Source organism: Tachyglossus aculeatus, chromosome 9 (genome assembly GCF_015852505.1).
Source record: "Tachyglossus aculeatus isolate mTacAcu1 chromosome 9, mTacAcu1.pri, whole genome shotgun sequence".
Taxonomy (NCBI): Eukaryota; Metazoa; Chordata; class Mammalia; order Monotremata; family Tachyglossidae; genus Tachyglossus; species Tachyglossus aculeatus.
Window position 1 is genome coordinate 27020584 of NC_052074.1, and position 21174 is coordinate 27041757.

General features: G+C 43.5%; 1 long non-coding RNA gene across 1 annotated transcript in view; it reads right to left on the bottom strand.

The window, feature by feature from the left end:
* LOC119932101 overlaps window positions 1–20896 on the bottom strand; it is an 81520-nt gene extending 60624 nt beyond the window's left edge. The window contains exons 1-2 of the long non-coding RNA XR_005452283.1: window positions 20816–20896; window positions 19635–19752 (exon numbers count right to left, since the gene is read on the bottom strand). This is a non-coding gene — a long non-coding RNA (uncharacterized LOC119932101). The remainder of the gene's footprint in view (window positions 1–19634; window positions 19753–20815) is intronic.
* Window positions 20897–21174: the final 278 nt, after the last annotated feature.

Sequence of the window (21174 nt, forward strand, 5' to 3'; positions counted from 1 at the left end):
CCAATCATATTTATTGAGTGCTTACTGTGTGCAGAGCACTGTACTAAGCACTTGGGAAAATACAATAAACAATCAACAGTCCCTGCCCACGGTGAGCTTACAGTCTAGAGGACAAGTTTACTGCCGAAGTAGGAGACAGAGAAAGCTTCATAGTCCACAAATGATCACTGTACTCTCCAAAGCGCTTAGTACATGCTCTGCACATAGTGAACGCACAATAAATACCACTGCTCAATATCCCCTGATCTTAGAATCAACAGTGAATTCAATGCTGGGAAGCAGCATGGCCTTCTGGAAAGAGCCAGAAGGACCTGGTTTCTATTCCACTTACCTGCTGCGTTACCTTGGGTGAGTCACAACTTCTCTGGGCCTCAGTTCCCTCCTTTGCAAAAGGGGGATTCAATACCTGTTCTCCCTCCTACTTGGACTGTGACCCTCTTGCGGGATCTGATTATCTCGTACCAACCCCAGTGCTCAGTACAGAGACTGGCCCATAATAAGCACTAAACAAATACCGCAGTTGTTGTTATTGGACCCAGAAGGGAAAGAAAAGATACTGGTAGCCCATGGCTGTGAGATGCAGGTAGCTGACTCCTTGGGCCCACCCCTCCCAAGATGTAAAGTTCATTTGGAAGGAAGACATTCAATACTACACTTAATTGGGAAAGACTCCCCATCTCCATGACCTGGCTGGGGTGATGTGGCACATAGGTAATAGTGAATCTCTACGATTAGAGGGGTTGAGGAATGCCCTCCCGGAGGAAAAAGAAAAAGCCCTTAACAGCACACACAGTGCCAGACTCGAGAGCAGAGCGGAACTCCCAGAATTTCCGCCTCAAATGCTTGGAAGGCGAGGGGCTGGGTTGGTGCTTTCTGGTAATTCATCATCCCTTCTATTATGGCGATACGGTTCCTCGTCGCCTTCCCCCGCTCGCCCCCGCCAGCTTCGACCTTCCACTGCCCTTCTGCATCTGGGGAGATGCCATGACGGCGGGGGCGATGTCCCTTTACAGTCAGGAAGTCTGGTGAGCCAAGTGCAGATGTGCGCGGGGAAAATGCTGTTCTCGGTTTTATGCTCACCCGGTTTAGACGGACGTGAAAGAAGGAACAATCTGGGAATGATTAGGGCCAGGACGGAGCTTCCCCCCCCCCCCCCCAAAGGCCCTTATTCCACAATCGGAAAACAACAACAAAAAGTACACATACAAACCCCTTTTTCCCCTTTATATTTTGTATTTTGTTTATAAACGGCAGTGGTCGCAGTTTCGCTGAATGAAAAAAAATCACTGAAAATTACAGGGTTTTATTAAAACGAGAGAGAAAAGAATGCCTTCTGCTTTGGTATGAAGTTGTGCGGCCCTAGGTCAAACATTTCTTGTGATTTGTTTTTAATGTGGAAAGTGCTTGCAGTTCAACATGGTAAAATTAAAAACTGGAGATCATTTCCAAGTAGGTAAGGTTTTCCCATAAATTCAAGGGATGATTGAAATTGTTGCAATAGGACACTTCTGAGTCTCTGCTCCACCCCCCCACCCCCACCCCCTGCCACAAAAAAAAGCTTCCCCTTTTGCATCAGAGAAGCAGCATGGCAAAATGGGTAAAGCACAGCCCTGGGAATCAGAAGGTCATGGAGGACCTGGCTTCTAATCTTGGTTCCACCATTTGCCTGCTGTGTGACCCTGGGCAACTCACTTCACTAGGCCTCAGTTACCACATCTCTAAAATGGGGATTAAGACTGTGAGCACCCCTTAGAACAGAGACTGCGTCCAACCTGATTATCAAGCACTGAGGTATACGCAAGTTACAGTGCTTTGCTGGCACATACACACTTAAAAACAATTAAAAAGAAAAAAAAATGCTTGCCAGGTAACTTTGTAAAGGAATTCCACGTCTGGGAACCTTTTCCCTTTTGTTAGGTTTAAACCTTTCCCATTCAAATTTCACTTGGTGCTCCATATTCCTCATGGTGGGGGACTTTTTTGGTGAACAATAATTCCATAGTGGCCTTGTCCTCAACCTGTATGATTTTGTAAACTTCAATCAAGTCCCTTTCTCGGCCTGAAAAGTCTTTTGTCACGCGGAAGCGGCTCTCTCTCCTCAATCACTTTAGTTGTACTCCTCCGTTCCTTATCCAGCTTTCCTATGGTTTGGTCATCAGAACTCTGCCTTTTATTTTGTTTTTTAGGACCTCTTTCTCCATGCCCAGTATTTTGCCGGCCATTTTTACTGCCTCTGCTCATTAAAACCTAGCAGTGACGTGGAAAGTTTGCTGGATTGTCACATTCATGATTTAAGCACAACTTCAGAAGTAAAATGCCTACCAAAATGAGGCATTTCTATTTTCTGTCTTTGCTCCAGCTTTCTTTATACTGGCACTAGAGCTTTCTTGGAAACAGGAATTTGGTAACCAAAGATTGGGCAGCAACTGGGCACTGTTCCAACACACCAGGAAATAGGAGATGGTTGCATGTGCCGCACATTAACACTTTTCATCATACTCTTCTGCTGCCTTGTGGAAAGTACACTTCACCACGTAGTGATCAGGAATACTTCCCAGACATCTGTGGCATTCTTTTGGAATCCATTAGCTCTGAGGCAGATATTTAGGCACAGATCTTTGGTTAAAATAGTCAAAAAACTCATCTCCCTCTTCTCTTCACTGTCACCCTCCTGAAAGGTTCAGTCCTAAGCGCTTAGTCCAGTGCTCTGCACACCATAAGCACAAAATATGACTGAATGAATCCTCCACTGTCAACTGCAGTACACTGCACAATCCAGATGTCTTTTTCCCCCCCCCCGCAACTTTGGAGAACAGTGAGGGATGAAATTGGGTGACATTAAATCAGCCATTCATTGATGTCCTTGGTCACACTACTTGCATTTTGGCCCCGCTCCCCATATACATAATATGGATATTTGCTCTTAAGAATAACAAGAAATGTCAGTTTTCACTCCTTGCATGCATAAGCACAATAATAATAACAATGATGGCATTTATTAAGCGCTTACTATGTGCAAAGCACTGTTCTAAGTGCTGGGGAGGTTACAAGGTGATCAGGTTGTCCCACTTGGGGCTCACAGTCTTAGTCCCCATTTTACAGATGAGGTAACAGGCACATAGAAGTGAAGTGACTTGCCCAAAGTCACACAACTGACAATTGGTGGAGCTGGGATTTGAACCCATGACCTCTGACTCCAAAGCCCGGGCTCTTTCCACGGAGCCATGCAGCTTCTCTAGCAAAGATCCCTTCCTTAATCAAATAGTGCTTACCCTTTCTCTTCCCACTCCACTGGCAAAGGTAATGGAAAAAGCATCTTCCAGTTATGTCGTCTGGCAGGGTGATTTCATTTCCAGTATTAGCCCTTAGATGAGAGAAGTCTCCCACAGTAAGGAGGAAAACAAGACAAGACAAGGGTGGAGCTTGGGTAGGACTGAGTTGGTGCACACCCCTGGAAGTAAGACTGTGAAAGGCTGGCAAATGAAACTCACACAGGGACCTCAATGGATTAAACATCTGACACTACTCAAAGCAATGTTGGTAGTTGGGAATGGCTGGCACATGGAATTAGTGAGCATGCATTTTAGCTCAAGTAAAATTCTCAGCTGAATTCAGACAAGGCTGAGCTACAAAAAAAAAAAAAACCCATCAGCCTTTACACAGCAATTGATTGCAACAGCCAGAGTTTTGATCCGTCATAAACACATGTGGACAGATAATCTGAGGGTATACATTTACGTGCACCCAAATCTATAAAACTCAGTTCATATATGCATTCCAGTAAAATCGTCCCAAGTTTTCTGAATAATATGATAGCACTGTATTTGCAAAACACATTTCTAGTTGAAAGTATGCTTGCCTAATATCTCCAGGTTTTTTTGCTTGAGGTATTAGATCTTTGACTCCAGTTTCCATTTGCTCCCTTGGAGACATAATGGTAACAATAATATTTGTTAAATTCTTTCTATGTGTCAAGCACTGGGATAGATACAAATTAATCATATCGGACACAGTCACTGCTAGGTTTTAATGAGCAGAGGCAGTAAAAATGGCCAACAAAATACTGGGCATCAAGAAAGAGGCTTCTCCCCTGCCTCCACCCCATCACTGTTGGAGTCCCTCAAGGATCAGTTCTGGGTCCCCCCCTACTCATCTGCACCCAATCCCTTGGAGAACTCATTTGCTCCCAAGGCTTCAACTACCATCTCTGTGCAGATCATTCCCAAATCTACATCTCCAGCCCTGATCTCTCTCCTCTGCAATCTTAAATTTCCTTCTCCCTTCAGGACATTTGTACTTGGATGTCCCATCGATATCCAAAACGTAACTCTTCATATTCCCACCCAAAGCCGGTTTTCCCCATGATTTTTCCATCACTATAGACAGTACCACCATCTCCCCTTGGCATTATCCTCATCTCATCTCTCATTCAACCCATCACTAAATCCTATCAGCACTATTAAAATCTCCCTTTTACAGTGCTCTACACACAGTAAGCGCTCAATAAATGATTGAATGAACACATTAATATAAGCACATATCCTATCCTTCCTTGATGACTGCATCAGCCTCCTTACTGACCTCCCTGCCTCCTGTCTCTGCCCACTTCAGTCCATATTTCTTCTGCCCAAATAATTTTTCTAAAAATACATTCAGTCCTCAAGCACCTCCAATGGTTGGTTATCCACTTCCCCAGACAGAAACTTCTTACCATTGGCTTTAAAGCACTCAATCACCTATTCCCCTCCTAACTTACGTTGCTGATTTTCTACAACTCAGCATGTCACTTTGAGTGAGGAGGTCAGTGTCAGGAACAATCTCACTGCTCTCTCTCGCTGCCAGTCCCTCACCCACAGCCTGCAAGTCCCTCCTTCATGACAGATGACCACTCTCCCCACCTTCAAAGCCACATTAAAAAAAAAACACACACACATCTCCTCCAAAAGGCCTTCTATGATTTAGCCCTGATTTACCCTCCTCTCTCTCCTGCATCATCCTTGCACTTTAATTTGCACCATTAATCACCCACAACACTTTCACTCGATCATATTTATTGGCACTTACTGTATGCAGAGCACTGTACTAAGCACTTGGGAGACTACAAAACAACAATAAACAGATATCCCCTGCCTATAACAAGCATAGAGTTCAGGGGGCAGGGGAGACAGACATCTGTTATTATAAATAAATAACAGATATGGACATAAGTGCTGTGGGACTTGGAGGTAGGGGAGAACAAAGGGAGCAAGGTAGGGTGATAGACGGGAGTGGGAGAAGAGGAAAGGGGGAAGCCAGGGAAGTCCTCTAAGAGGAGATGTGCCTTCAGTGATGCTTTTATGTAGGGGATAGCAACTGTCTATCAGTGCTTAGAACAGTGCTTTGCATTGCATTCTTAATAAATGCCATTATAAAAAAAAAAACCAAACTGTCTGTCAGATTTGAGGAGGAATGGTGTTTTGAGGAGTGGTGAGGAGTTTTTGTTTGATGCGGAGGTGGGTAGGTAACCTCTGGAGTTTTTTGTCGAGCGGGGTGATGTGCCCTGAACGTTTTTTGAGAAAAATGATCCGGGCAACAGAGAGAAGTATGGCCTGGAGTGTAGAGAGACAGGAGGCCAAGAGGTCAGCCAGTATATATCAGTAATTTATTTATATTAATATCTATCTCTCCCTCCAGACTGTAACCTCCTTGTGCACTGGTAACATGTCTACCAACTCTGTTATACTGTCCTCTCCCAAGCAATGAGTCGAGTGCTCTGCACACAGTAAGAGCTCAATAAATTTAATTGATCAAAAAGCCTTTAATAAGTACTGGGGTACATGCAAAATTAATCAGGCCAGATAGTCCCTGTCCCACAAGGAGTTCACAGTCCAAATAGGATGAAGAATGGATATTAAAACCATTTTGAAGATGAGGAAACAGGCATAGAAAAGGTACGTCACTTGCTCTTTGGCAGACCTAGATTAGAACCCAAGTCATCTTACTCTCAGGCCTGTGCTCTTTTCACTAGGCCACATTGCTTCCCACAAATACAAGCTTTACTAGATAAGCCGCATGGCCTAGTGGCAAGAGAAGCAGCGTGGCTCAGTGGAAAGAGCCCGGGCTTTGGAGTCAGAGGTCATGGGTTCAAATTCTGGCTCAGCCAATTGTCAGTTGTGTGACTTTGGGCAAGTCACAACTTCTCTGTGCCTCAGTTCCCTCATCTGGAAAATAGGGATTAAGACTGTGAGCCCCACATGGGACAACCTGATCACCTTGTATCCCCCCAGCACTTACAACAGTGCTTTGCATATAGAAAGTGCTTAACAAATACCATCATTATTATTATTAAGAGTGCAAGCCTGAGTTCTAATTCCACCTCCAATGTTTACCTGCTGTCTGACCTTGGGCAAGTTACTTCACTTGTCTGTACCTCAGTTTCCTCATCTGTAAAAATGGGGAATATCTGTGCTTCATCCTACTTGGAATGTGAGCCCCATGTGGGAACTGGTCTTGACCTACCTCAGTGCTTAGTACAGTGCATGGCACATAGTAAGCAGTTAATACCACAATCATTATTATTATTATTGGGATGTAAATGAAGAACTACAAGATGCACCATCTAAAGGCGATAGGAAAAGCAAAGGAAACAACTGCTCAGCTGCAATGAAACGCATGATTCAATGAATAAGTTTTGCCATGACCGTATATCAATTTGGAGGCATCTAGAAAACTGGAACCCATCTCAGAAGGTCACCAAACAGTTCAAGATCGCAGCTCCAACCTCTTATTTTTGTTTGGCGTAGCTGTAGATAATGTTCCGATTTCTGTAAGCTGACAGCTAGGGATGAATCACTGTTTAAATTGATTAGATATGCCTCCGCCACAGAGTCCGCTCCAAAAGACAATGCTCATTTGAGATGCATGCAGTTGGCACCCATCTTGAAACAAAGACAGCCCTTAAACCAGCAACACATCCTTGGAGACAAACCTTGGGCTGTTCTGTACAGCATGAAGGCTTATAACCACTCGGGTTCATTTTCACTGAATATTCTTTACTGAATCGTCTTCAGAGCCTCTTGTAACTTTAGCACTTGACTGTAATTGCTGTTGGCTATTCAAGACCTGGCAGTTTAAGCAGAGGGTTGGGAGTCAGGAACTGCGTTCTCGCTCCTGACTCAGAATTCCCCCCGACACTTAGAACAAAGCACTTCACCTCTCTGCCATCCTATCAATCAGTAGTATTTATTGAGCAGTTACTGTATGCAGAGCACTATACTAAGTGCTTGGGAGGGTGCAACAGAATTGGTAGACATTTCCTGTCCACAAAGAGCTCACAGTCCAGTCTGTCCACAAAGAGCTCACAGTCCAGTCAGTCAATTGTATTTGAGAGCTTAACTGTGCACAGAGCACTATACTAAGTGCTTGGGAGAGTAAAGGATAACAACAGACACATTCCCTACCCACAATGAGCTGAGACAGATTAACATAAATAACGGATAATAATAATAATGGCATTTATTAAGCACTTACTATGTGCAAAGCACTGTTCTAAGTGCTGGGGAGGTTACAATGTGATCAGATTGTCCCACAGGGGGCTCACAGTCTTACTCCCCATTCTACAGATGAGGGAACTGAGGCATAGAGAAGTTAAATGACTTGCACAAAGTCACACAGCTGACAATTGGCAAAGCCGGGATTCAAACCCATGACCTCTAACTCCAAAGCCCATGCTCTTTCCACTGAGCCATGCTACTTCTCTTGTACACAAGTGCTATGGGGTGACTATCAAGTGCCCAAAGGGTACAGATCTCAGTGCATAGATGACGCAGAAGAGAGAGGGAGTCAGGGAATGAAGGAAGGTCTCCTGGAGGAGATGTGACCTCTCCTGTTCTTGTTCCCTTCTCTCAGTTCCCAGGCAGGAATACAACAGTCCTACAGTCAGCACCCAAACTCCTTACCCTCAGATTAGAGAACAGCACTCATTATGGCCATGAAAATATATTATCTGGACACTAACTTTCATGGTATTTGTTAAGCACCTACTATGTGCCAGGCACAGTACTAAGCACTGGGGAAAATACAAGTTAATCTGGTTCATTCATTCATTCAATCGTATTTATTGAGCGCTTACTGTGTGCAGAGCACTGTACTAAGCGCTTGGGAAGTACAAGTTGGCAACATATAGAGATGGTCCCTACCCAACAGCGGGCTCACAGTCTAGAAGGGGGAGACAGACAACAAAACATATTAACAAAATAAAATAGAATAGATATATACAAATTAAATAGAGTAATAAATATGTACAAACATATACATATGTACAGGTGCTGTGGGGAAGGGAAGGAGGTAAAGCGGGGGGGATGGAGAGGGGGAGGATGAGGGAGAGAGAGAACAAAACAAAACATATTAACAAAATAAAATAAATAGAATAGATATGTACAAGTAAAATAGAGTAATAAATCCGTACAAACATATATACATATATACAGGTGCTATGGGGAAGGGGAGGAGGTAAGGCGGGGGGATGGAGAGGGGGAGGACGAGGGAGACAGAGAACAAAACATTAACAAAATAAAACAGACTAGATATGTACAAGTAAAATAAATAGAGTAATAAATACGTACAAACATATATACATATATACAGGTGCTGTGGGGAAAGGAAGGAGGTAAGGCGGGGGGATGGAGAGGGGGAGGACGAGGGAGACAGAGAACAAAACATATTAATAAAATAGAGTAGATATGTACAAGAAAAATAAGTAGAGTAATAAATCCATACAAACATATATACATGAGGAAACAGGCATAGAAATGATAAGTCACTTGCTCTTTGGCAGACCTAGATTAGAACCCAGGTCATCTTACTCTCAGGCCTGTGCTCTTTTCACTAGGCCACATTGCTTCCCACAAATACAAGCTTTACTAGATAAGCCACATGGCCTAGTGGCAAGAGAAGTAGCGTGGCTCAGTGGAAAGAGCCCGGGCTTTGGAGTCAGAGGTCATGGGTTCAAATTCTGGCTCAGCCAATTGTCAGCTGTGTGACTTTGGGCAAGTCACAACTTCTCTGTGCCTCAGTTCCCTCATCTGGAAAATGGGGATTAAGACTGTGAGCCCCACATGGGACAACCTGATCACCTTGTATCCCCCCAGCGCTTAGAACAGTGCTTTGCATATAGTAAGTGCTTAACAAATACCATCATCATTATTATTATTATTATTAAGAGTGCAAGCCTGAGTTCTAATCCCACCTCCAATGTTTACCTGCTGTCTGACCTTGGGCAAGTTACTTCACTTGTCTGTACCTCAGTTTCCTCATCTGTAAAAAAGGGGAATATCTGTGCTTAATCCTATTTAGAATGTGAGCCCCATGTGGGAACTGGTCTTGACCTACCTCAGTGCTTAGTACAGTGCATGGCACATAGTAAGCAGTTAATACCACAATCATTATTATTATTATTGGGATGTAAATGAAGAACTACAAGATGCACCATCTAAAGGCGATAGGAAAAGCAAAGGAAACAACTGCTCAGCTGCAATGAAATGCATGATTCAATGAATAGATTTTGCCATGACCGTATATCAATTTGGTGGCATCTAGAAAACTGGAACCCATCTCAGAAGGTCACCAAACAGTTCAAGATCGCAGCTCCAACCTCTTATTTTTGTTTGGCGTAGCTGTAGATAATGTTCCGATTTCTGTAAGCTGACAGCTAGGGATGAATCACTGTTTAAATTGATTAGATATGCCTCCGCCACAGAGTCCGCTCCAAAAGACAATGCTCATTTGAGATGCATGCAGTTGGCACCCATCTTGAAACAAAGACAGCCCTTAAACCAGCAACACATCATTGGAGACAAACCTTGGGCTTTTCTGTAAAGCATGAAGGCTTATAACCACTCGGGTTCATTTTCACTGAATATTCTTTACTGAATCGTCTTCAGAGCCTCTTGTAACTTTAGCGCTTGACTGTAATTGTTGTTGGCTATTCAAGACCTGGCAGTTTAAGCAGAGGGTTGGGAGTCAGGAACTGAGTTCTCACTCCTGACTCAGAATTCCCCCGACACTTTGAACAAAGCACTTCACCACTCTGCCATCCTATCAATCAGAAGTATTTATTGAGCAGTTACTGCATGCAGAGCACTATACTAAGTGCTTGGGAGGGTGCAACATAATTGGTAGACATTTTCTGTCCACAAAGAGCTCACAGTCCAGTCTGTCCACAAAGCTCACAGTCCAGTCTGTCGATTGTATTTGAGAGCTTAACTGTGCACAGAGCACTATACTACGTGCTTGGGAGAGTAAAGGATAACAACAGACACATTCCCTACCCACAATGAGCTGAGACAGATTAACATAAATAACAGATAATAATAATAATGGCATTTATTAAGCACTTACTATGTGCAAAGCACTGTTCTAAGTGCTGGGGAGGTTACAAGGTGATCAGATTGTCCCACAAGGGGCTCACAGTCTTAATACCCATTCTACAGATGAGGGAACTGAGGCATAGAGAAGTTAAATGACTTGCACAAAGTCACACAGCTGACAATTGGCAGAGCCGGGATTCAAACCCATGACCTCTAACTCCAAAGCCCATGCTCTTTCCACTGAGCCATGCTACTTCTCTTGTACACAAGTGCTATGGGGTGACTATCAAGTGCCCAAAGGGTACAGATCTCAGTGCATAGATGACGCAGAAGAGAGAGGGAGTCAGGGAATGAAGGAAGGTCTCCTGGAGGAGATGTGACCTCTCCTGTTCTTGTTCCCTTCTCTCAGTTCCCAGGCAGGAATACAACAGTCCTACAGTCAGCACCCAAACTCCTTACCCTCAGATTAGAGAACAGCACTCATTATGGCCATGAAAATATATTATCTGGACACTAACTTTCATGGTATTTGTTAAGCACCTACTATGTGCCAGGCACAGTACTAAGCACTGGGGAAAATACAAGTTAATCTGGTTCATTCATTCATTCAATCGTATTTATTGAGCGCTTACTGTGTGCAGAGCACTGTACTAAGCGCTTGGGAAGTACAAGTTGGCAACATATAGAGATGGTCCCTACCCAACAGCGGGCTCACAGTCTAGTAGGGGGAGACAGACAACAAAACATATTACCAAAATAAAATAAATAGAATAAATATGTACAAGTAAAATAGAGTAATAAATATGTACAAACATATATACATGTGCTGTGGGGAGGGGAAGGAGGTAAGGCGGGGGGGATGGGGAGAGGGAGGAGGGGGGACGCATAGTTGGACACATAGTCTACATAATTCCTGACCAGGCTCACATTCTTAATCTCCATTATACAGATGAGGTAGCTGATGATCAGAGACATTAAGTAAGTTACCCAAGGTCACACAGCAGATACGTGGAGGAGTCAGGATTAGAACCCAGGTTCTCTGACTTCCAGACCTGTGGTCTCGCCACCAGACCACACTGCTTCTAATCAGGATTTTGCAAGGGAGGTTTAGGTGGGGGCACAGAAAGGCAAGCCGTTCACCCAGGACAAGGATCTCACCTCCACCTGCCCAGGTTCTTGGTTCTTAGGACAAAGACTCTCCTGACAATTGGAGGTTCCTGCGCTCCCGCAGACAATCAGAAACTCCATCGAAGATTAATAATAATAATAAGTGTTTATTAAGTGCTTACTATGTGCCAAGCATTGTTCTAAGCACTGTGGGGAATACAAGGTAATCAAAGTTGTCCTACATGGGGCTCACAGTCTTTATCCCCATTTTACAGATGAGGGAACTGAGTCCCAGAGAAGTTAAGTGACTTGCCCAAAGTCACACAGCTGACAAGTAGTGGAGCCAAGATTAGAACACATGACCTCTGACTCCCAAGCCCGTGCTCTTCCCACTGAGCCACACTGCTTCTCTGAAACATCCATTCCCTGCATTTCCCCGGAATACACAACTCCATTTTGTTTGGCTACCTTTTCTCTTCATGGTCAACAATGCTATTTTCCCAAAGGTGTGGAACCATTTTAACTCAGAGGGGTAAGTCAGCATGGAATCCCCGAAACACAGCAACCTCCCCTTCCTGCAAGGGGTTTCACAGTAATTATAATGATAATAATAGCATTTGCCAAGCACTGTACTAAGCACTGGGGTAGAGATGAGATAATCAGGTTTAACACACAACTCAGTCTAAGCAGGAGGGAGAACAGGTACTGAACTCCCATTTTACAGATGAAGAAACTGAGGCAGAGAAATGACTTGCCCGAGGTCACACAGCAGACAAGTGGTGGAGCCAAGATGAGAACCCGGGTCCTCTGACCCCCAGCCCTATGCTTTTTTCTCTAGGCTCTCAAAAAGTGAACCTCTTAGAAAGACAAGCATCCAAACTAAATCAGGATCAAACCCAGATACCTGACATGGTAGCTAGTAAAATACAGTTTGGGTTGCGTATCTCAGGCAAGTGTGCTTGCTGAATTATAATTATGGCACTCTTATTAAGCCTTACCCTGTGTCAAGCAGTACTGGAAGCACTGGCTGATTTTATTACCTCGGGTAGAACGGGTCACTGGCCAGAATGACTGACAGATGTGAATTTCTAGAACTATGATGTTAGAAAGATGATGAACAAAACCACCAAATAAAGCAGAGAAAATTGTGAATGGTGTCAGAGAGTAAAAGAGTTTCGGACTCTAACGCCCTATGGAACAGTCCCACACCAAAGCAGGCTTTAGGTTTTCTGAATACAGAGACAAAATGCCCCAGAATTGGACTGAGGGGTCACCCACTTCACTTCTGCCTCCGTCTCTCTAACCCACAATAAAAGCAACCCAAGATGAAAGTCCCCCACCCTCTCACGAGCTCCTAAACAGAACAGCCCCTCTTTTGTCACAGACTGAATGTGGGCTGACTGAACTCCCTGTCACGAACAGTTGGAAAATCATAGTTCTTATTTCCTTAGCACCACTCCAAATCACCAAGGCTGGCATTTCTCAAAACATACCCGAATTCCATTTTTAATAACTACTTCCTTCAAACTCAATATCCATCTAGAGCCATTCTATAAAGTACAATTCCCTACTTTTCCTTTAAAAGAAGCAATTTTTCATGACAGGAAATTTGAGCGAGAAGCCAGTTATCCTGAACAGCATTCCCCTTCTCTTATACCTCCTTTCTTAGAAAGGACAGATTTCATTCGGTCTAAAAGGAAGTAATAGCGGTATTACTTACAGTCTTTCGGCTCCGCGCTGGATTTCGGTGAGGGAGGTCTCTTCCAAAACCCACAGGAGAGGGACGGGGAGGTGGAAAAGGGAGGATTTTTCAAAGCAACTAACCCCTTCAAGCACAACTTCCAGACCTGGTTAAAATCGCGTCAAGCCTCCAGCCCATTCAGCCCTCACACTGAATTCCGGACCAAGCTCACCACCTGTTGCCACGTGCACCTGTGAAATTCCTGCCATTTGAGGATTCTGAGCCACACCAGGTGGCAATTAGTAGCTTCCATAATTACCTCATTGGTAGCAGCTGCGGCTGGCATAGTTGAGCCACAGCCAGCACTTGGAAGGTGGTAAATAATGTGCAAAGTGCTGGGTAAATAATAGATAACCAAGAAGATTTGGCCTTGCTGGGTAAATGACAGATAACCAAGAAGATTTGGTCTGAATAGGAATGGCACATACATTTACCCCTGAGCAACAGGGCTGCCGGGATTTTCTGCTGTGTAATTACACTAGAGATAAGACAGCTACAGGTGTTTCTACTCTCCACAATAAAGCTTAAAACATATTGAAAACACGGAAGGATGGAGGTATCCAGAGTCCATTTTGCAGTTTGGGGAGGAAACTCCCTTCTTTCCTGAAATTCAAAAGGAACTTCAAAAGGAAAGTTGAATTCTAGCAGACTTCAAGTAGACAGTCGATCAGTAGTATTTATTGTGCGCTATGTGCAGAGCACTGTACTAAGTGCTCAGGAGAGTACAACAGAATTAGCAGATTCGGTCCCTGACCACATATCACAGCAGGTTGCTGCTGTATTGGGGGGCTTTACAAGCAGCTTTAGGTCAGGTGTTATATTTCCCTTTACTATAGCATTGTGTACTTTAGAGATTGCCAAAATGATAACAACAACTTATTCTTCCCTTTACTTTAGTATTGTGTACTTTAGAGACTGCCAAAATGAAGCAGCGGACTCGGTGGAAAAAGCCCTTGCTCGGGAGCCAAAGGTCATGGATTCTAATTCCGCTTCTCCACTTGTCTGCTGTGTGACTTCGGGCAAGTCACTTCACTTCCCTGGGCCTCAGTTACCTTATCTGTAAAATGAGGATTAAGACTGTGAGCCCCACGTGGGACAACCTGATCACCTGGGCAGTGTGGCTCAGTGGCAGGAGCACGGGCTTTGGAGTCAGAAGTCATGGGTTCGAATCTCGCTCCGCCACTTGTCAGCTGTATGGCTTTGGGTAAGTCACTTAACTTCTCTGTGCCTCAGTTACCTCATCTGTAAAATGGGGATTAAGACTGTGAGCCCCCCGTGGGACAACCTGATCACCTTGTAACCTCCCCAGTGCTTAGAACAGTGCTTTGCACATAGTAAGCACTTAATAAATGCCATCATTATTATTGTATTCCACTCCAGCACTTAGAACAGTGCTTCACACACAGTAAGTGCTTAACAAATGCCATTATTATTATTATAACAACAACAATGATAATATTTGCTAAGTGCTTACTATGTGCCAAGCACTGTACTAAACCCTGAGATAGATACAATAAAATCAGGTAGAACACAATCTCTCTCCTACTTGGGGCTCACTTTATAACACCCATTTCACAGATGAGGAAATTGAGGCACAGAGAAGTTCCATGACTTGCCCAAGGTCATACAGAAGATGACTAAAGATGAAGGAATCGTGTTCACGGGAAGTGTGGATCCTGTGGCTAGCTAAAGTAAAACTGGCGGAGTTAAAATTGGTAAACTCAGCCATCACATTTTTCATTTCACGAACAGCTATCCTTTGGTTGTACCCATGAGTGTGTCATCCTAAAAATCATCACTTGCACCCTTCATCCATGAAATATTATTATTACTATTACCTCTTTATAATGGGATTTGTTACATGCTGACTTTGTATCAAGCACTGGAGTAAATACAAGAAAATCAGGTTGGATGCAGTCTCTGCCCGACATGGGGCTCACAGTCTAAGTTTATTTATTCATTCATTCATTCATTCAATCGTATTTATTGAGCGCTTACTGTGTGCAGAGCACTGTACTAAGCGCTTGGGAAGTACAAGTTGGCAACATATAGAGACGGTCCCTACCCAACAGCGGGCTCTCAGTCTAGAAGTTTAGTGCGCCTTTACTGACTTTTCTGACAGACAAGGAGCGTGGCTTAGTGGAAAGAGCCCGGGCTTAGGAGTCAGAAGTCGTGGGTTCTAATCCCGGCTCCTCCACGTGTCAGCTGTGTGACATTGGGCAAGTTACTTCACTTCTCGGGGCCTCAGTTACCTTATCTGTAAAATGGGGATTAAGACTGTGAGCACCAACAAGGACAACCTGATGACCTTGTATCTACCCCAGTGCTTAGCACATAGTAAGTGCTTAACAAACATTGTTATTATTATTTTGGATATGTGGGTTGAAGGTTACTCAGACCCTAAAGTTGAGAGGGGAAAGGCACATCCTACTGCAAGAGGCACATGCACTAGAGTTATTTTTTGCAGCGGCTGTGATGGTTTGCAGTGAGCCATCCACACTGTCTTCTACTCAGTAGCACACACTTAGAGACAATTGATATGGAGAATGACTGCAGTGTGGGTTAGAGAAGCAGTATGACACAGTGGATTGAGTATGGGACTGGGAGCCAGAAGGTCATGGGTTCAAATCCCAACTCCACCACTTATCTGTTTTGTGGCCTTGGGCAAGTTACTTCACTTCTCTGGGCCTCAGTTACCTCAACTGTAAAGTGGAGATTGATACTGTGACTTGTATCCACCCCAATGTTTAATACAGTGCCCAGCACATGGAAAGCGCTTAACAGTACCATTATTTTTACTACCGAACAGATTTCTAAGGCCTCATGAGTAACAGACCTGGCTATTTCCTCATTCGTGTTGATAACTAGTTTTGACTTTGATGCTCAAGGCTGGAAGAGGGGTTCAGGAAGAGAAGAGAAGAGGAGGAGGAGGAGGAAGAAGAAGGAAGGGAGAGATGAATGAAGAAGGAAAGGGAAAGATGTGGGTGAGAGGGAAAGGAAACGAAGAAATGGTAAGAGGGGGAGATACAGAAGAGGAGGGTGAGAAATAGAGGAAAGGCAAAAGGAGAGGAGCAAGAGGAAGGAGACATAGGTCAGTGGAGATGGAGAGGAGAGAGCCCAGGCCATGGATGGTTCTGTATAAAGTACCACTGGTCCAAACTGATGGAGACATGTTATCCTTCAGCACTGTAACAGTTCAGTCTCCACACATTAATTAGGAGACTGAAATAGACCATAAATATTTTCATTTCATGAAAAAAATCATGTTAAACCAGAGAAGCAGTGTAGCCTAATGGAAAGAGCAGAGGCTTGGGGCGGGGTGGGGGGGGGGGGGGCGGCGGAGGGGTCCACAGGACCTGGGTTTTAATCCTGGCTTTACATTTGCCTGCCATGTATGTGACTTCATTCAAGTCATTTAATGTCTCAGTGCCTCAGTTTCTTCATCTGTAAAATGTAAAACCGGGAGTCCCACATGAAACAGGGGCTATGTCTGACCTAATTATCTTGCACCTATCCCTTCTTGTATCTACCCCAGTGTTTCACACAGTGCTTGGCAAATGATAAATGCTAACAAAACCCACAATTATTACTATTAAGTTTATGCAAACACCATACAACCTTTCATTTCTTACCTTTTTATTTTGGCCTGATATAATCTTTTATCAACTTAAAAGCCCTCCAAATAAAGTGTGATCATAAAAATATTTGGGAGCACAATGGATCTTTATTTCTTTGAAAATGCAAATGCTTTTACCAAAAAATATAAGCCATTATCTAGTTTTTTACAGTCAATAATAGCTGCAAATGTAACCCAATTCCAGACTGTATTGGGTCATTTCAATTTCTTCCACTGATACTTTGCCCAGATTAACCAAATTTTACAGCACTTAATGAACATATCTGTAACATCTACCTCCCCCTCTAAACTGTAAGCTCGTTGTGAGCAATGTGTCTACCAACTTTGTTGTACAGTTCTCTCCTAAGCGCTTAGTACAGTGTTCATTCATTTGATCGTATTTGAGCGCTTGCTGTGTTCTGCATACAGTAAGTGCTCAATAAATACCACTGATTGATCGATTGATTAGTTTAACCCAGTTTTTTGAGGGTGAGTCTCCACCCTTTCTATATCAGGTTCAAGGATGCACTGTGTTCCTTCTGCATTTGCTTAAAGTCTTGCTTGCCTTCCAGATGCCAGCTCTGCCACTTGTCAGCTGTGTGACTTTGGGCAAGTCACTTAACTTCTCTGTGCCTCAGTTATCTCATCTGTAAAATGGGGATTAGGACTGTGAGCCCCCCGTGAGACAACCTGATCACCTTGTAAGCCCCCCAGAGCTTAGAACAGTGCTTTGCACATAGTAAGCACTTAAGTGCCATCATTATTAATTCCATCATAAAGTGTTGTCACAATGGGTGACATGAGCGTGGGTGATTCTCGCAACTGCTAGAACCAATGTGTTGTGGTGTTGACTTTCGGGTGGTCCCAGAAATCAAGTTGTTCCAGGTTTTTGGAATGATCCCCTGAAGGAATTCTTGTTAACTGACAAGAACAAGACTTTAAGATCATTATGGGCGGGGACCATGACTGCTAATTCTGTTGTATTGTACTCTCCCAAGAGTTTAGTACAGTGCTCTGCACACAGTAAATGCTCAATAAATATGACTGATGGATGGTTGTGGGCAGGGAACGTGGCTATCAACTCTGTTATACTGCGCTCTTCCAAACACTTGGTACAGTGCTCTGCATGCAGTAAGCGCTCAAGGAATACCACTGATTTCATTCATTCATTCAATTGTATTTATTGGGCACTTACTGTGTGCAGAGCACCATACTAAGCGCTTGGGAAATATAAGTCAACAACATATAGAGACCATCGCTACCCAACAAAGGGCTCACAGTCTAGAAGGGGGAGACAGACAACAAAACAAAACATGTAGACAGATTGATAAATGCCCTTTGGTACTCAGTCCACAAAGGGACAGGAGCTATTTGTGTGGGCCTGGGTTTGACGCTGGCTTTACCACTTGACCACTGTGAGACACTGGGTACGGCACTTAACTTCTCTGTGCCTCAGTTTTCTCATATGTAAAATGGGGATTCAATTCCTGTTCTCCCTCCTACTTAGAAGTGCTTTGTAGGGTGCTTGGCACATACTAAGGGCTTAACGGATATCATCATCATAATAATAATTCTCTTTCAGTGATGCCCTTTCTGATGCTTGCAACCCTGAAATTAGATCAGTGGCAAAGAGCTAGCAGGAGAGACTAAGGGTTGCCTAAACATGGTGGCCCTAAAGCCACCCTTTTTTCGTTAAGAGTAAAAATGTATTGCTTCCTCTTAGAGCAAAGAGGTTAATGAATGGGAGATTAAGTTCTATATAAAACACATGTAGCTAATGCAGGCACCCATGACTCAATCCAACAGAGCTGGTAAAGTGCATGTTTAAAGCGTGTTCTGCACCCGGACATATGTACCCACATAGACAGCCTTATGGCCTAAACCACATTCAAGATTTCTGTACTCCTCTGGTTTATTTCTAGGACGTCCCGTTAAACTGAGCGACTCTACTGTTTCCTGTCCTCATACAACAATGACATCACCAGATAATAAGTCAGGGAATCGTAACCATATTTCAAAGAATCATTCAGTTTTCTCGTTTCAATTCTATAGGGATTATTTTTTCCACAGCAACAGTCCTGCCAAAACAATGTTAAATATAGGCCTGGTAGTACTTTTCACATTTGTAGGCTGTCATGAATGCTTAACAGGGCACAAGTCAGTTAGCTCCCATAACTTTGTAATTAGGCATCCAACTTCATAAAATAAATCCATCCTTTTAAAAACGGGTGATCCTGAAAACCACAAACAAATCTTGATCTCCCTATGGAAACCAGGACACCAGCTATCACGCCTCTTCACTGGTAATCAAACCAGTTGCTTCACATTTTCTGAAACAACAAATAACTTGTATATCACATTTAGCTACGAACAGATGTCTCTAGCTCATACTCTTTTCCTCTAGTGCCTCTAAACTCTAAACTTCTTGTGGGGAGGGAACATTAGACCTGCTCTATTGTACTCTCCCAAGAGCTTAGTACAGTGCTCTACACACAATAAGCACGCAATAAATGACTGACTGCTGTTCCTTGCCAATTCTGCTGCTTCTTCTTGAAGGTACAGTATGCTAACAATTTCATAACAAAACTTAGTTTCTAATCTAATATCAACTTATAATTGAAATGCTGAAAAAAGGTTCAATTAGTCTTTTATGCTCCTTTCCCTCCCATGAGAGTCTTCATTCCTCAAGGGCAAGGACCATGCTTTTATTTCTGGAGTACACATGCAAGTACCATGTACAATAATGTGCACACAGTACATACTCATTCAAAACACTCAGTCGTTGAAGAACCTCCATTAAAGTAAATATGCATAAAGTACTTACCCCATGTCTGACACCACACACCTCCTCACAACCGTTCCTTCTGCCACTATGTCTTGCTGCATCCCGACTGGTGCGACTCGCTGGAAAAATGTTCTCCAATTCTGCTGTCACAGTCTATCTGAAACACGGAGTGAAATCACATTCTGGCAGAACTGAATGAACGAACCTTCTTAAAATATCCTCTGTTTTCTTCACCTTCGATAATAGTCTCATTTCTTCGGTTTTCATCTGTGTTCCAACAATACACAGAATATTCTCATTTATCTTCTTTTCCAAAACACCAGGTGTTTTCCTTTCACAGCTGGAAGTGAAGTTCTTGCCAAATGCAATGGCCTCTACTCCATCCTAATCCTCCTTGACCCCTCAGTTGCCTTCGACACTATGACCCATGCTCTCTTCTCCTGGAAACATTATCTAATCTTGATTTTCAGGATCAGCCACTGCTTTAAAAGTACTGGATTTATTTTATGAATTTTATTGTATTTTATGAAGTTCGATCCCTAATTATAAAATTATGGGCATCTAACTGACTTGCATCCTGTTAAGCATTCATGACAACCTACAAATGTGAAAAGTACTACCAGGCATATTTTTAATATTGTTTTGGCGAGATTAACATTGACAGTGGCAGCTTCTGGCATATAGTAAGTCCTTAACAATACTGTGAAAAAAAAACTGTCTTCGCGGGGTTCTCCTCCTATTTTTCTGACTGCTCTTTCACAGGCTCTACTTTTGTCACCCACCCCCTGACTATGGGGGTACCTCAAAGTTCAGTTCTGGGTCCCCTTCAATTCTCCATCTCCATCCACTCCCTTGGAGAACTCATTTGCTCCCATGGTTTCAACTACCATCTTTACGGGGATGATTCCCAAATCTACCTCTCCAGCCCCTACTTCTCTCCTCTTCTGCAGTCTCACAATTCCTCCTACCTTTGAGACACTCTACTTGAATGTCCTGCTGACGCCTCAAATTTAACATATTCAAAATGTAAATCTTTATCCTCCCACCCAAACCCCACCCTTCCCCTGATTTTCCCATCACTATACATCACCCTATTCTCCATATCTCACAAGGCCATAACCTTGGCATTATCCTCAACTCAAATTCAGTCTGTCACCAAATCCCATCGCTTCTACCTTCACAACATCTCTAGAATACACCCCTTCTTTCAAACTGCTTACCGTGCTAATCCGCGCATTTATCACATTCCATCTTGTCTGCTGCTCACGTCTCTGCCTTCTCCAGTCCATCCAGAGAAGTGTGACTTAATGGGTAGAGCACGGGCCAGGGGTCAGAAGGACCTGGGTTTTAATCCCGGACCACCAGGTGTCTGCTGTGTGACCTTAAGCAAGTCGCTTAACTTCTCTGGGCCTCAGTTACCCCATCTGCAAAATGGAGATTAAGAGTTTGAGCCCCAGGGACTGCGTCCAACTCTATTTGCTTGCATCCACCCCAGTGCTTAGTATAGTGCCTGGCACAAAGTAAGTGCTTAACAAATACCACAATTGTTATTACTGTTCATTCAATCATATTTATTGAG